We start from the raw sequence: 12,270 nt of genomic DNA on the forward strand, positions 1-12,270 counted from the left end.
CCCCCCAATCTCTGACTGCTGAACAGCAGATGTTAGGCTTTGCTCTTTCAACTTGAAGGCTTTTACTCCTTGTTAAAAATGAAAATGTGGGCCCAGCGTGATAGCATAGCAGCTAAAGTCCTCTCCTTGAAAACGCCAGCATCCCATATAGGAGCTAGTTCTAATCCCGGCGGCCCCGCTTCCCATTCAGCTCCCTGCTTGTGGCCTGGGAAAGCAGGATGGCCCAAAGCCTTGGGACCCTGTACCCACGTGAGAGACCTGGAAGAGCTCCTGGCTCCTGGCTTGGAATTGGCTCAGCTCCAGCCGTTGTGGTCGCTTGGGGAGTGAACCATCGGATGAAGATCTTGCTCTCTGTCTCTCCTCTTCTCTGTATATCTGCCTTTCCAATTTAAAAAATAAATCTTTACAACAAAAATGTTCCTATTAGGAGTGTTCATGAATGAGCTGTAATGTTATAATTAGTTCATAATCTAGAGGAAGTTTTGATTCAGGATTTTGGGAGTGTCAATGTGAGAGCAGGAGCTCATTGGATTAACAGCAGAGAACTGTGTGTATGAGCGAGAGAGGGAGAGAGAGAGGGAGAGAGAGAGAACTGGATTTATGATTTCTCTAATTGGCAACAGGTCTCCTAAAGATTGTTTCACATGTTATTCCAGAAGTACTTTTCTAATTATTATGCTGTGACATAAGGTATATATTTTAAATATAACCACTTGGTCACATTACTATCCTGCCTTATTAAAGGCACATGCATAAAGGCAAAAGGAAACTTGGTTAATGGGAGTTCACATAACATTAAAAGCACAGCAAAGCTCTGAAATTTTTAAGGGAGAGTAATGTTGCGCAGAGAGCAGAAGCCAGCTTTTAAACCTCCTCCAGTATAAACTTGAGCTGAATAACCTACTTACGAGGCCATAAGTGTATAGTGTTTTCAAATTAGGTGGAAGTCTGTGGAATCTTCACAAATGCATCTCACTGCTACTAAAACTGTACTGCCCGTTACAAGATAATCGCACCTGTATGTAAAGGACCATACCAGAAAGCAACTCAGCTCTTTCTAGATACTGTGCATTTATAGACATCAGTTTACAGAACTCTGTAAAAAAAAGTCTTCTTCCAGTCAGAGGGAAAAGAATAGAGAAAATAAAAACATAAAATAATGTCTGTTTCATATTTAATTAGTATACTTCTATAATTGAGTCACTTGATCTGAGAATTTTATTTCTCCCTAACATTCATATTAGAAAAAAAGAAATAATCTTTGGGAAATAGATATTAATAGCTCTTTTCCTCAGGTCTGTTTCATTTTACCCGAAGGAAATTATTTGTTTCTTTAATTGCTTTATTGGCCCCTGAAAATGTTCTTTGTCTTGGTGAGTAATTTGAGTGCAGGTAAAAGTTACAGATTTATATTAAAAAATTAATTAGATTTGGGCCTTACAATCATTGTCCTTAGATAGAAAGAAAATGTACCCAGTGCCTGTGTGTGCTGTGGCTCTCTTTAATTTCAAGATATGTAACATATTCTTTTTAAAACAATTCAGGGATAGAAAATTCTAGCCTAAGATTTAAAATAATGAATAAGGCTCATTTTTACTAACTTTTACTATTCTTACTATTGTAAGAATAAGGTTAAAAGCAGAAGTTGTGTAAGGCTGGTTTTGTTATGAACTGAAAATAAGACTGGGATCATTTCATTTAGCTTCTTTGGGTCTTATTTTCTCTATTTGTTATATTTAAGAGTGGCCAAGGGATCCCTTTTAGTGCAACTTTCTAAGGATTCTGTCACTTTGTGTTATTTGTGGAAACAACACAATTTGTTATGAACAAAACAGATTCGGCAGTATTGTGCTCCTAGGCAGAGGAGAAAAATAGAAGTTTGATGAAGCAATAGTGATGAGCTCTAGAAGAACAGAGGAGAATTAAGGGACAGATTGCTAATCATTTGCAGTGAGCAGTAAAGATAGCTCCCCAACACTGCTTTCTCCTCAAAAACAGCTTGTTCTTTAACAGAAATGTCAACTTCCTAATTAGGTTAGCTTTATGTGATGTTCTATGCAATGTTGGAGAAGTAACACCAAGAAGGAAAACTGAGCAATGGTTGAGAACTGTGGGGATGGCTTCTCATGTGCTTACTCTAATGACCCCTTCCAGAACGTTCGTGGATGCAGCACTGAGTCTCTTCATCCACATGTGCAGGATAATTATCCATGGGGCTTCCGTATGCTTTGTGGCAGGTTTCGACTTTTCCCAAGTTTTCAAGGGCAAGCAGGCTTGACAATAGAGATAGAGTATCTGCAGAGAGAGTCTCCCGTGGGAAGAAGGCAGATCCGTTTCTTGAGTAGGCTGGGTTCAATAAAGACGCCCTCTGAGACAAAAGCTGATGGGAGCCTCCTTTGTAAGATGGGTTTTTATCATCTCAGCGTGATTTATTTGGGGAATGAACCAGTATACACACAGCATCTGCCTGATGGTGTCCGTCCATTCTCCCAGAGGTGGGAGTTGGGGCAGGAGGAGGTTTTGTGGGCCTCAAGTTCCTGCCATGGCTTTTATAAATTTTTTTACTGTGTCCACAACTCAGAGAATTGGTGATTTCAGTCAGAGTCAGAACATTGTGGCAAGTTATGTAATTAATCTGAAAATGAAGTAAATGCTCCGTCCCTTCACAGTTCCTGAAAGTATTTGATAATGCCCATCTCATCTCATTGCTACAAAGATCATAAGGAGCTTAACAGGGTCATTGGTATTTGTGAACATCATCTACGTATTTGCAGAGTAAAACAAAGAGTAATTTGACCAATTAAAAGACAGAACTTTACTGTTTTTAAGAAATGTTTTCTCTCCAGAGACTCCCAATTTTTCTTTTGAATTTTTCATTAATATATAAAGAACAGATTTCATATAGAATTCTAAGATAATTACACTTTCTTCACTAAAGCCTTCCTCCTTCTCTCTGTTTCTTCCCTTTACTTTCTGCAATAATAGAATTTCAACTTCAAAGACCACTACATCACTAGCAATAATATTGAACAAGTAAAAAGCAAAAGGACCAGTGTTGCACAATTAGTATAGATAATGGCCTAGAACAATCATCAAATCCTAAGAAGTCAGCTTCTTGCATTTTTTTTTTTTTGTATTCCATATTAAGTACCACATATCAGAGAAATACCAATGTTTTGGGGACTGGCTTATTTCACTAAGCAAAATGGTCTTCGGTCACATCCATTTTGTTACAAAAGTCAGGATTTCATTCTTTTTTATGCCTCACTAGTATCTCTATTTATGCAGAAGACTCCCTGTTCTGACAGGTGTATGTCATTACATTCTAAGGGACTTTAGGAATTCACTCAAATTAAGAGTCTAACAGGCACGGCATTTGTATTTCCATTGCTTCTGTTTTAAAGGTTTTACTTTGAGATGGAATAACTTACATCTGAAATTCTGCTCATTTGTGTAATCATTGTGGAGCTTCACGGTGTTTACTCCACCTCCATGATCACAAATCAAACAGCAAGTGTTAAGTTTATAATTTTTTTCAGATGAACTTAATTTCTTGTATAAGATCCATTCCTTGGAATGTTAAGAAATGCAGTAAATAAAATTTTGTTAACTATTTCAGGTCATTTACTTCCTTAGTTGTTCGATGAATGAGTCTAGGAGACCTAAGTAGTATTGTGTGCAAGGGTTTTGCAAAAGGTGATCTATAATTGAGTCACCAGGGAAATGAAGCTCTGAGTGATCAGAGAAGGAGGGTTTAATGACAAGTAAATTTTGATTTTGAAAACACAATTAGATATGAGAGATGTAATTATTTAGACTGAGAAATGCATCACAGCACTTTATGTCTGTCAAAAAGCCAGCAAATACCAAAAATATTGCAAACTTCTGAACCAAAAACCCACGTTTTATACTCTTCTTTGCATTTTTTACCACATCTTCAGACAATTTGAGTTTTGCATAAAAATTTGTTTATGTGATTATTGCAGAGGAAACAGAAAATTTCTGTTACTTTTTTAATCAAGTTGGTTATTTTACGTGAGGACTCAAGCGTATCAAATGCGTTTAAGTTACATTCTCATGGTGCATTCTTTTTCACTTAATTGTGTGCGTGGCATTACTAATTGTATATGTACACCCTCGATATACTTCTTGAAAATATGATCTCCTGATCTAAATGGTATTTCCCAGGGTATCTCCTGGTTGTTTGCATTTCAACAGTTTCATCTCAACCCATGTATTTGGCCAGCCATCCCCTGGCACTGAGATACCATGACAGCCAGAAATGGTGATGGCAAGTACATAAATCTATGAGAGCCTTCATTTACAGGAGACATGAGATAACGTAAGATACTTCAGAATTATCTAACTATATCAGCAAATTCAAATGGTTTGTCTTGCCAAATTCATTCTTCATTTGCTAGATTCCTAAGTCACTGCAACCATTCAAATGGCACCTTCCGTGAGTGGAAGTGTGATGCAGTGGAAGTTGGTGTGGAAGGAGGCGACATGCTTAACAGATGGCAACTCAAGTCTACTAGTTTTGAATGTTTAAAAGTAGATGACAAGTCTAGCTTCTGGAAATGCTAGTGTATCTACAAAAAAATGAAACTTTCTTTCAAAGACAATGTTTCTAGACAAATTTCCTTCAAAAAGTGACATTTAGATGACACTGTGGTGACCCAAATTAGGGAAAACCACAGGGAATAAATTTCTGGCAAGAAGAGAAGAAACTGGATTGCATCCAGCTCTACCCAGATTTTCCCCTTTAAACAGTATCATGAAATAGAGCTCAAGCAGATAGTCAAATCATAATGGACTGAAGAACCACAGGCCAGAATTTAAGGTCAAAGTGACTGAGAACTGAGAACAGAAATATCAATAACAAGATGATTTCATGTAAGAGAAACCAAAACCTGCAGAATAACTCAACTCCAACCCTTGACCACTTCTGGGAAGGTGGACGCCTGAGCCAAGATGTCCAAGCTAGTCACATGCAGCAGTAAATCGCGGCTTGACAGGGAAGGATGGAGGGGCTGGTAGGCGCCGAGACAACCAAGGAGACAACATGGAGAGTTTAATTCCAGCCAAGTGTAGGACATTCTTGAGAAATTAGCAAGGTTTTTAAAATTTGTGTAGGAGTACATTCTCTTAGATTAGCTAGAATAATCAAGCAAAACTTAAGAAGTTTTCTGCCTCCGGGTGTGAGCTTTAGTTGATAATGGCACAACAGAAATTTCTGGGCTGATGAGAATATTCCTTATAAGGTTGACATGATTAGTAGTCACAGGTAAGTAAAAAAAAAAAGGTCAAAATTTTAAATAGACACATTATGTTTTTGCAACTTAGCTTTAACTTAATTGAGATCCTGGAAACAATAAATTGATTTCAATGTATCTGAGATTGAAAGTTAAGACCCCCTGAACTTCATTTTCAGCAGTCTTATAAAAAGCCTGGCTTCATGCATTTCCCATTATTTCAGGTTTGGGCACCTTTTTTCTTTGATATTGCTAAGCTTAACATCCCATCTTCCCATCTTCCCATCTTGGAGGTCCTGAAAGGATTTGGCTGGTCCCATGCACCACTGGAATGAGAAGTTCAGTAGGACTGTGATACCATTGGCTGGTTGTACATATTCCTGATGCTACATTTTACTTGTAATGCTGCACTTCAGGGATATTGCATGGAGTCAACATGTTAAATTTTGGTTGACTAGATGATCTATACCAATATTTCTATTATGACACTGAATGTCCTGTGTAAGACCCATTCAATGGAACGCTAACAACATAACAAAAAGCATCATTAGTTTAGGCCCAGTACAAATATTTCATTGGATCTCAAAATCTGAATTTTTTTTTGGCTCTTTATGTCTGCTTTTATTTCTTTTTATTTACACAAAGAGAACATATCTCATCTATTTCATATATACAATTTTAAGGCCATAATGATAATTCCTACCATTCTTTCCTCCCTCATTCCTTCCTTCCTCTACCTTTTTTCTCTCTTAACTCTTATGATAACATACTTTCAATTGACTTTATAGTACATCATTATTCCTCCACTAACTAAAGACTTCACCAAGTAGAAAGGAGAAATACTACTGTTTCATAGCTATATAGGCAAGGATTATTAATGATAATCAAGTCTCAAAATGTTAATGTCACTCTATATTTAACCTACTACAAATCAAAGAAAGTATATGATGTTATCATTTGGGGTCTAGATTAGCTCACTAAGTATAATGGTCTCCATTTGTAGCCATTAGTTGCAAAAGACAGGATTTCATTCTGTCTGTATGCCACATTTATATATTGCATTTTCTTTATCCAGTCAGTAATTAATTTGTATCTAGGTTGATATCATACCTTGTATACTGTAAGTTGAGCTGCAATAAATATGGGGGTACAGACAACTTTTCCATGTGATGATTTCGTTTCCGTTGGGTAAATTTTCAGAACTTGTTTGACTGGGTCACAATGTAGATCAATGGTTTAGATTTTTCATTAATCACTCAGTCTTCTGTAATCATTGTACTGGTTTACAATCCCATCTACAGTGAATTGGGGTAACATTTTCTCCATATCCTTGCCAGCATTTGTTAGTTTTTGATTTGTGGAAGATGAAGAAATATCTCCACTCTGAAACATTATGTTCAAACTTTCAAAAGTAAGACATAATGAAAAGATTCTAAAATGTGCAAGAGAATGCCACCTTTAAAGAAACTTCAAAGATCTTTCAACACAGAAATTGTAAGAACTTGCCACCACTCTTTCAATCTTGCAAATGATACTTAGGAAGTGCTACAGGGAAAAACAGAAAAGTAGTCAGTATCAAGAAAAAAATGTGAAGGCAAAAACCTCCCCTAGAGACCCAAGAGAAACAACAGGAATATTTTTGGACATACGGCAGTATCTTCTGTCTACAAGAAGCACACCATCACTCTATAATTATGTCTTTCAAATAAACATATACATCGTTTTAAATGCTTCAGATTGAGAAAGGAATCAGAATTTTTAAGTTAAAATGACAAATTTGAGGCCTGTGCTGTGGCCATGCATATTAAGCTTATGACTCCATCTGTCCTGTATTGTAGTGCTGATTTGAGTCCTAGCCACTCTGTCCCTGATCAGCTTCTTGCTTAACACTCCTGATGAAGCAATGGAAGATGGCCCCAGTACTTGGGCCCCTACCATTCACATCAGAAACAACTATGTGTTCCTGGTTCTTGGCTTCTGACTGGTCTAGATCTGGTGATTATGTCCATTTGGGTGATGATTCAATGGGTTGAAGTCTTCATTGCTCTCTGTCACTTCTTTTCTCTCCGTAACTCTGACTTTCAAATGAAACACGTTTAAGCAGAAGTTATGAAATTCTGTGGCATCTTACTGTTCCTGAATTGTTGGGTATTAAATATCCTATTTACAGATAAATGAATGAAAAGTTAATGCAGAACAAGAAATATATGGGGTAAAAACTTAAAAAAAAAAAAGTTAACCTGATTTATTTTCCACACTATGGCTTCCTACATATAAAGTATGGGGAAAATAATGCGTTAGGGACTTGTAAGCATCACAAAGATACGTTTTCAAATTTCTTAGAAAAAGCCTGACATTGTAAGTACTCAGGATTGATGAGTGAAATTGGCTAATACAATTATCACTTTTCATAAACTCAGAGAAAAGGAGCACATAAAAGATAGTATCTGTCAGAAGTAATATGTAACATATGGGCAGACATCTAGCTTCCTGCTAACTGAGTTCAGTTCCCATCCAGGGCTCCTTATTTCAGCATCCTCCTAATGCAGTCCATAGGAAGCAGTGTTGATAACTGACTAGGAAGGTCACTGCTGTCCGTGCGAAGGCCCTGAGCTGAGTCCAGAGCCCCAGGCTTTGGACAGGCCTGGTAGCAAACACTGCAGGCATTTGGGGGAGGGAAATAGCAGTGGATAGGAGTTCTTTCCTTTTGTCTGAGTCTCAAGCAATAAGTTTAAAACTGGTAACCATAGCCAATGACAGTATTTCTTTTCTTATTTAAAATTATATTTATAAAATAAACAAATTTCACTTTGTATTTCATGATACATAATTAGGAGCAAGGCAACACCTTCCCCTTCTCTGTCCCTCCTGCCTGCATTCCCCACCCACCCTCCTCCTTCTTTATGTCTTTTTTTCCCCTTAATTTTTACAATGGCATATTTTCTATTTCACTTCAAAATAGAAGGTTAGCGTTCCCGAAGAGACTGAACCAAAGGTGACAGCGTGTCATGTATGAGCACTTATGTAAGAGAAGTAAATGGAATTTAAATGTGCATATCTATTCAGAAAGGGGCAGAAAAGAACCAAGAAAATGGTTTTCATTTATCTTCCTTTTAATCAAAGCTTGCATTTGAAGAGATGAAGTCCATCCCTCAAGTCAGAAGGCTAAAGGCTCAGTCATCAGCAGATATTAATCTGGCAGAACAGCCTCCACTATCTACTTCTTTTCCTGAAATGGGGAAAATTTATCACTTGAAGACACATCTTCGGTTTACCTTCTGGGTAGATGAAAATTTATGTCTACTAACAATGACAATAACTAACTTTATCATAGCTCATGTTTTTGTCATTGTTCCTTTCTTTTTATGTAAATATTATAAACTAACCAAAATATTAGCAGAATGACATATAGTATTGATCAGCAAAACAGATATTTTCCATAATGATGTTGAAATATGAGGAATTAAGTTTAATTCTCCATCCTTATTACTTCATTGAACTTTAATGTTTTAGCAACTTGTAATATTACTGCTTTAGGTGAACTTTAATAAGTTCAAGCTTTCATCAGGATATGGCAGTATTTATTTTTGTGGAAATGTATTTTGCTTCAGTAACATGTGCTGAGTCATATAACTGCGAACCCAAGTGTAGAAGTGAGTGAAGTTGTCCAACTGTACCAAAAATATTTATGATTGAAAACTCGCATAGCATCATACACTGAAATTTTGTTAATTAGATTCAAAATTATGTTATACCTTTGCTGAAGAGGTAAGCATAAAGTGTCTGAATCATGTTTCACTGTCACAGGAAAAATTGCATCAAAATTCATTTTTAGTAATTTGTATTTCAAACTCAGTGTAACTTAAAGATATGTTGAACATGCCTCAGTTTAGCCCCAAAGCAGAATGAGTTCATTGTATTGTTTGGTTTCCTAAAGGACTAAAGGAAAGTTGCACACTTTGCTTGAACTACAATGTCAACTCTGAAGATAAAGATAGAATTCCTTCACGTGTAGCAGAGGCTGACAATACAGCATTTTGAGTCCTAGCGCTCCCAAGTAAACTAGGAATTCGATTCCCAAACTTCACTGAATAATTTTGGTTGCCTTTCCCTGATTTCTAGCACTATCTGGTCCCAAAAGGATGCAGCCAGCCGTGAAATGATAACTGCAGTCAAGTCGTTATGGACTTTCCCTCTCTGAATCTTTTCCTCTTTCTCTTCCTTGAAGAGACTGGATGCTGAGATTCTTCACTACTGCCTTCCAGTTTGCTAGCCTCTTAACTTTCTCTTCTTTTCCCAAATTAGCATACTTCAAGTCAGTGGCTTTTCTTACAACACTTACATAACCTCAGATTTGGTAACAGAATTATAAGGAAAGGATAGTACAATCAGGAATAAGACTAGTACTGGTAGTAGGAGTGAGTGATCTAAAATAGGGCTAGAAAATATCGTTGAATTGTGGGTAGCCATATGTGGATCTGGGCCTTCCTGGCCTCTGGTGGAGGTCATGAAGGCAACGCACTGCACCTGCAGGAAAACAGCAAGGGGCTTGGCAAACTGAGACAGGCTTTGACCTGATGGCTGATAGGTGGCCCGGGACTGGATGTCTGCATCATTTTCCTCTGTTTAAAAGGTCCCCACCTTGCAACAGGGAAATGAAAGAACCAATTAGGGGCGGTTGTGGTCAGGTCAGGCTTGCAGACTGCGCTCATCAGGAAGGATTTTGTCTATAAAACTGACCTTTAAGTTGATTGGTGGCTATGTGGAATAGGGGGACCAGTCAGGTTACTGTTAGTGCTTTGGGCAGCCTGTTTATCACTCCGTGTATAAACTTCACTATTCGACTCAATAAACGGATTGATTGGTTGACTCCTCGTTTGTGGGGCCTCCATTGCCTCACCTTGGGATCCTCCAGGAGGACTGCGGAAAGCTGCTGGGTGGCCAGATGTTTCGAGGGGGAAGTTGGGAACTCAGGGTGGATGAGCATGGCCACCATGTTCTGAGCAGTGGCTCCTGGGCAGCTCCGGCAGGCAACCTTTCTGTTGCGGTTCCAGAGTTCACTGGTGATAGCTGAGCATGCCAATGATTCCCTGACCCCGTCATTCTAAACACCCCCACGGCAGCCAAGCGCCTGGAAGGAGACGCGTCTTGCCTAGTGCCTGGAATCAAATGTGACGAGGTGGCACAAGAGCTGTGTAAAGCGGAAGATGTGGCGAAGGTCCTGGTGGTTTAGCACGATGCGTACGAGGGCCTGCTTCCAGAGGAGCTGACACCATTGATTCTAGCAACACAGAAGTTCAATTGCATGCACATCTGTGCCGGAGCATCTGCCTTTGGAAAGAACCTTCTGCCTAGAGTAGCGGCCAAGCTTGATGTTGCCCCAATTTCTCACATCATTGCCATCAAGTCTCCCGACATGTTTGTGAGGACTATTTATGCAGGAAATACTTTGCGCACCGTGAAGTGTGATGAGAAAGTGAAGGTGTTTTCTGTCCGACGAACATCTTTCAAAGCTGCGGCAACAAGTGGAGGTGGTGCCAGTTCAAAAAACGCTTTCAGTATCTCACTGGTGTTAGAATGGCTTGGCCAGAAACTAACCAAGGGCGACCAGCTTGAGCTGACAGGTGCCAAAGTGGGGGTCTCTGTGTGTCGGGGCTTGAAGAGCGGAGAAAACTTTAAGCTGTTGTTGACCTGGCAGATCAGCTGCATGCCGCAGTTGGTGCTTGTCGAGCTGCTGTTAATGGTGGCTTTGTTCCCGATGACATGCAAGTTAGACAGACAGGAAAAATCGCAGAACCAGAACCTCATATCGCCTCTGGGCTACCAGGAGCCATCCAGAATTTAGCTGGGATGAAAGACAGCAATACAATTGTGGCTATTAATAAAGACCCAGAAGCCCACATTTTCTAGGTGGCTGACTATGGAATACTTGCAGACTTATTTTAGGCAGTTCCTGAGATGACTGAGCTGTTGAAGAAAAAATGAGCTTCAATCACAGAGAACCGTCCAGATTCTCAGCCCACATCACAGACATGCTGGGTACTGCACTGACCAAGGCAGAGCTGCAGGTCTTAACACCAGGGAAAAACTGTAACAAAAGCCAGAATACATTTTCTTCTTATGGAACTGTTATGTTTCTTTGTAATTATTCATGGTTACAAACAATTTTTTTTTCTGAAAATTTCTAACTATGTAATAAAACCCACAATAAAACCTGAAAAAAAGTGGTAGTTCTCTCCTTGAAAAAGAAAACCAAATTTCAGTCATGAATGTTGACTTCAAGAGATCTCTACTGATCTAACTTGGTAATTGAATTGGGAAAGAATTCCTCAAATGTGCAAGATATTCTCTGGATCTTCTCTGACTTCTGGATTGTCCTGCTCGTGGTCCATGACCACGGAGATATGGCATGCTGTTGTTTGGAATTTGAGATGAGACATAAGTACTTCTCGAAAGACTTGCCCCATCACTTGCATCTTTGTCGTGCCTGTATACTTGAGTTGTTGACAACTGTGCAGAACTTCACAGGAAAGAGGAGGCCACAAGATGTGATTCTGGTGAGGTGTCTCCTATGTCCTTGGTAGCACAGGTGAGGTCATGGACAAAGGAGACGTCTTCTCTGGTCCACGGTGAAGGCTTCTTAGTTTGCTCCCAGGAAGTCTGACTTTTGATATGTCATATGGAATTCGGGTGGTGAGCAACATTTTTCTTTACAAGATATGGCATTCAAGGACTTCTCTTGCAATGACCAAAAAAATAAAATGCTGTGGCTATGAGAGGTTAAGTAATGAATTCTCCTTTAGCAGTCTTATGTGATTCCTCCAGCCCTCATCCTTTCTACTCCACTCCTCCCTCAGGAAAATGCACAGTAGACCAGCATGCGTAATTTCAAGTAAGTTGAAAAAAAAATTCACTGAAGCACGTCTTGATCTCATCGTTTACAAAGTTATAAGCTTGCTGGCTCTCAGTTATCCAGGCCGGTGGGTGACTGTCAATATGATACCAAATCTCAAAG

The 12,270-nt window shown here is 38.9% G+C and overlaps 1 pseudogene; it reads left to right on the forward strand.

Moving 5' to 3' along the window:
* Positions 1-10,249: 10,249 nt before the first annotated feature.
* Positions 10,250-11,240, forward strand: LOC121163486 (annotated as a pseudogene).
* The last annotated feature ends 1,030 nt before the right edge of the window (positions 11,241-12,270 follow it).

This window comes from Ochotona curzoniae, unplaced genomic scaffold (genome assembly GCF_017591425.1).
Source record: "Ochotona curzoniae isolate NIBS_2020 unplaced genomic scaffold, NIBS_Ocur_1.0 contig_64, whole genome shotgun sequence".
In the NCBI taxonomy this organism is placed as follows: domain Eukaryota; kingdom Metazoa; phylum Chordata; class Mammalia; order Lagomorpha; family Ochotonidae; genus Ochotona; species Ochotona curzoniae.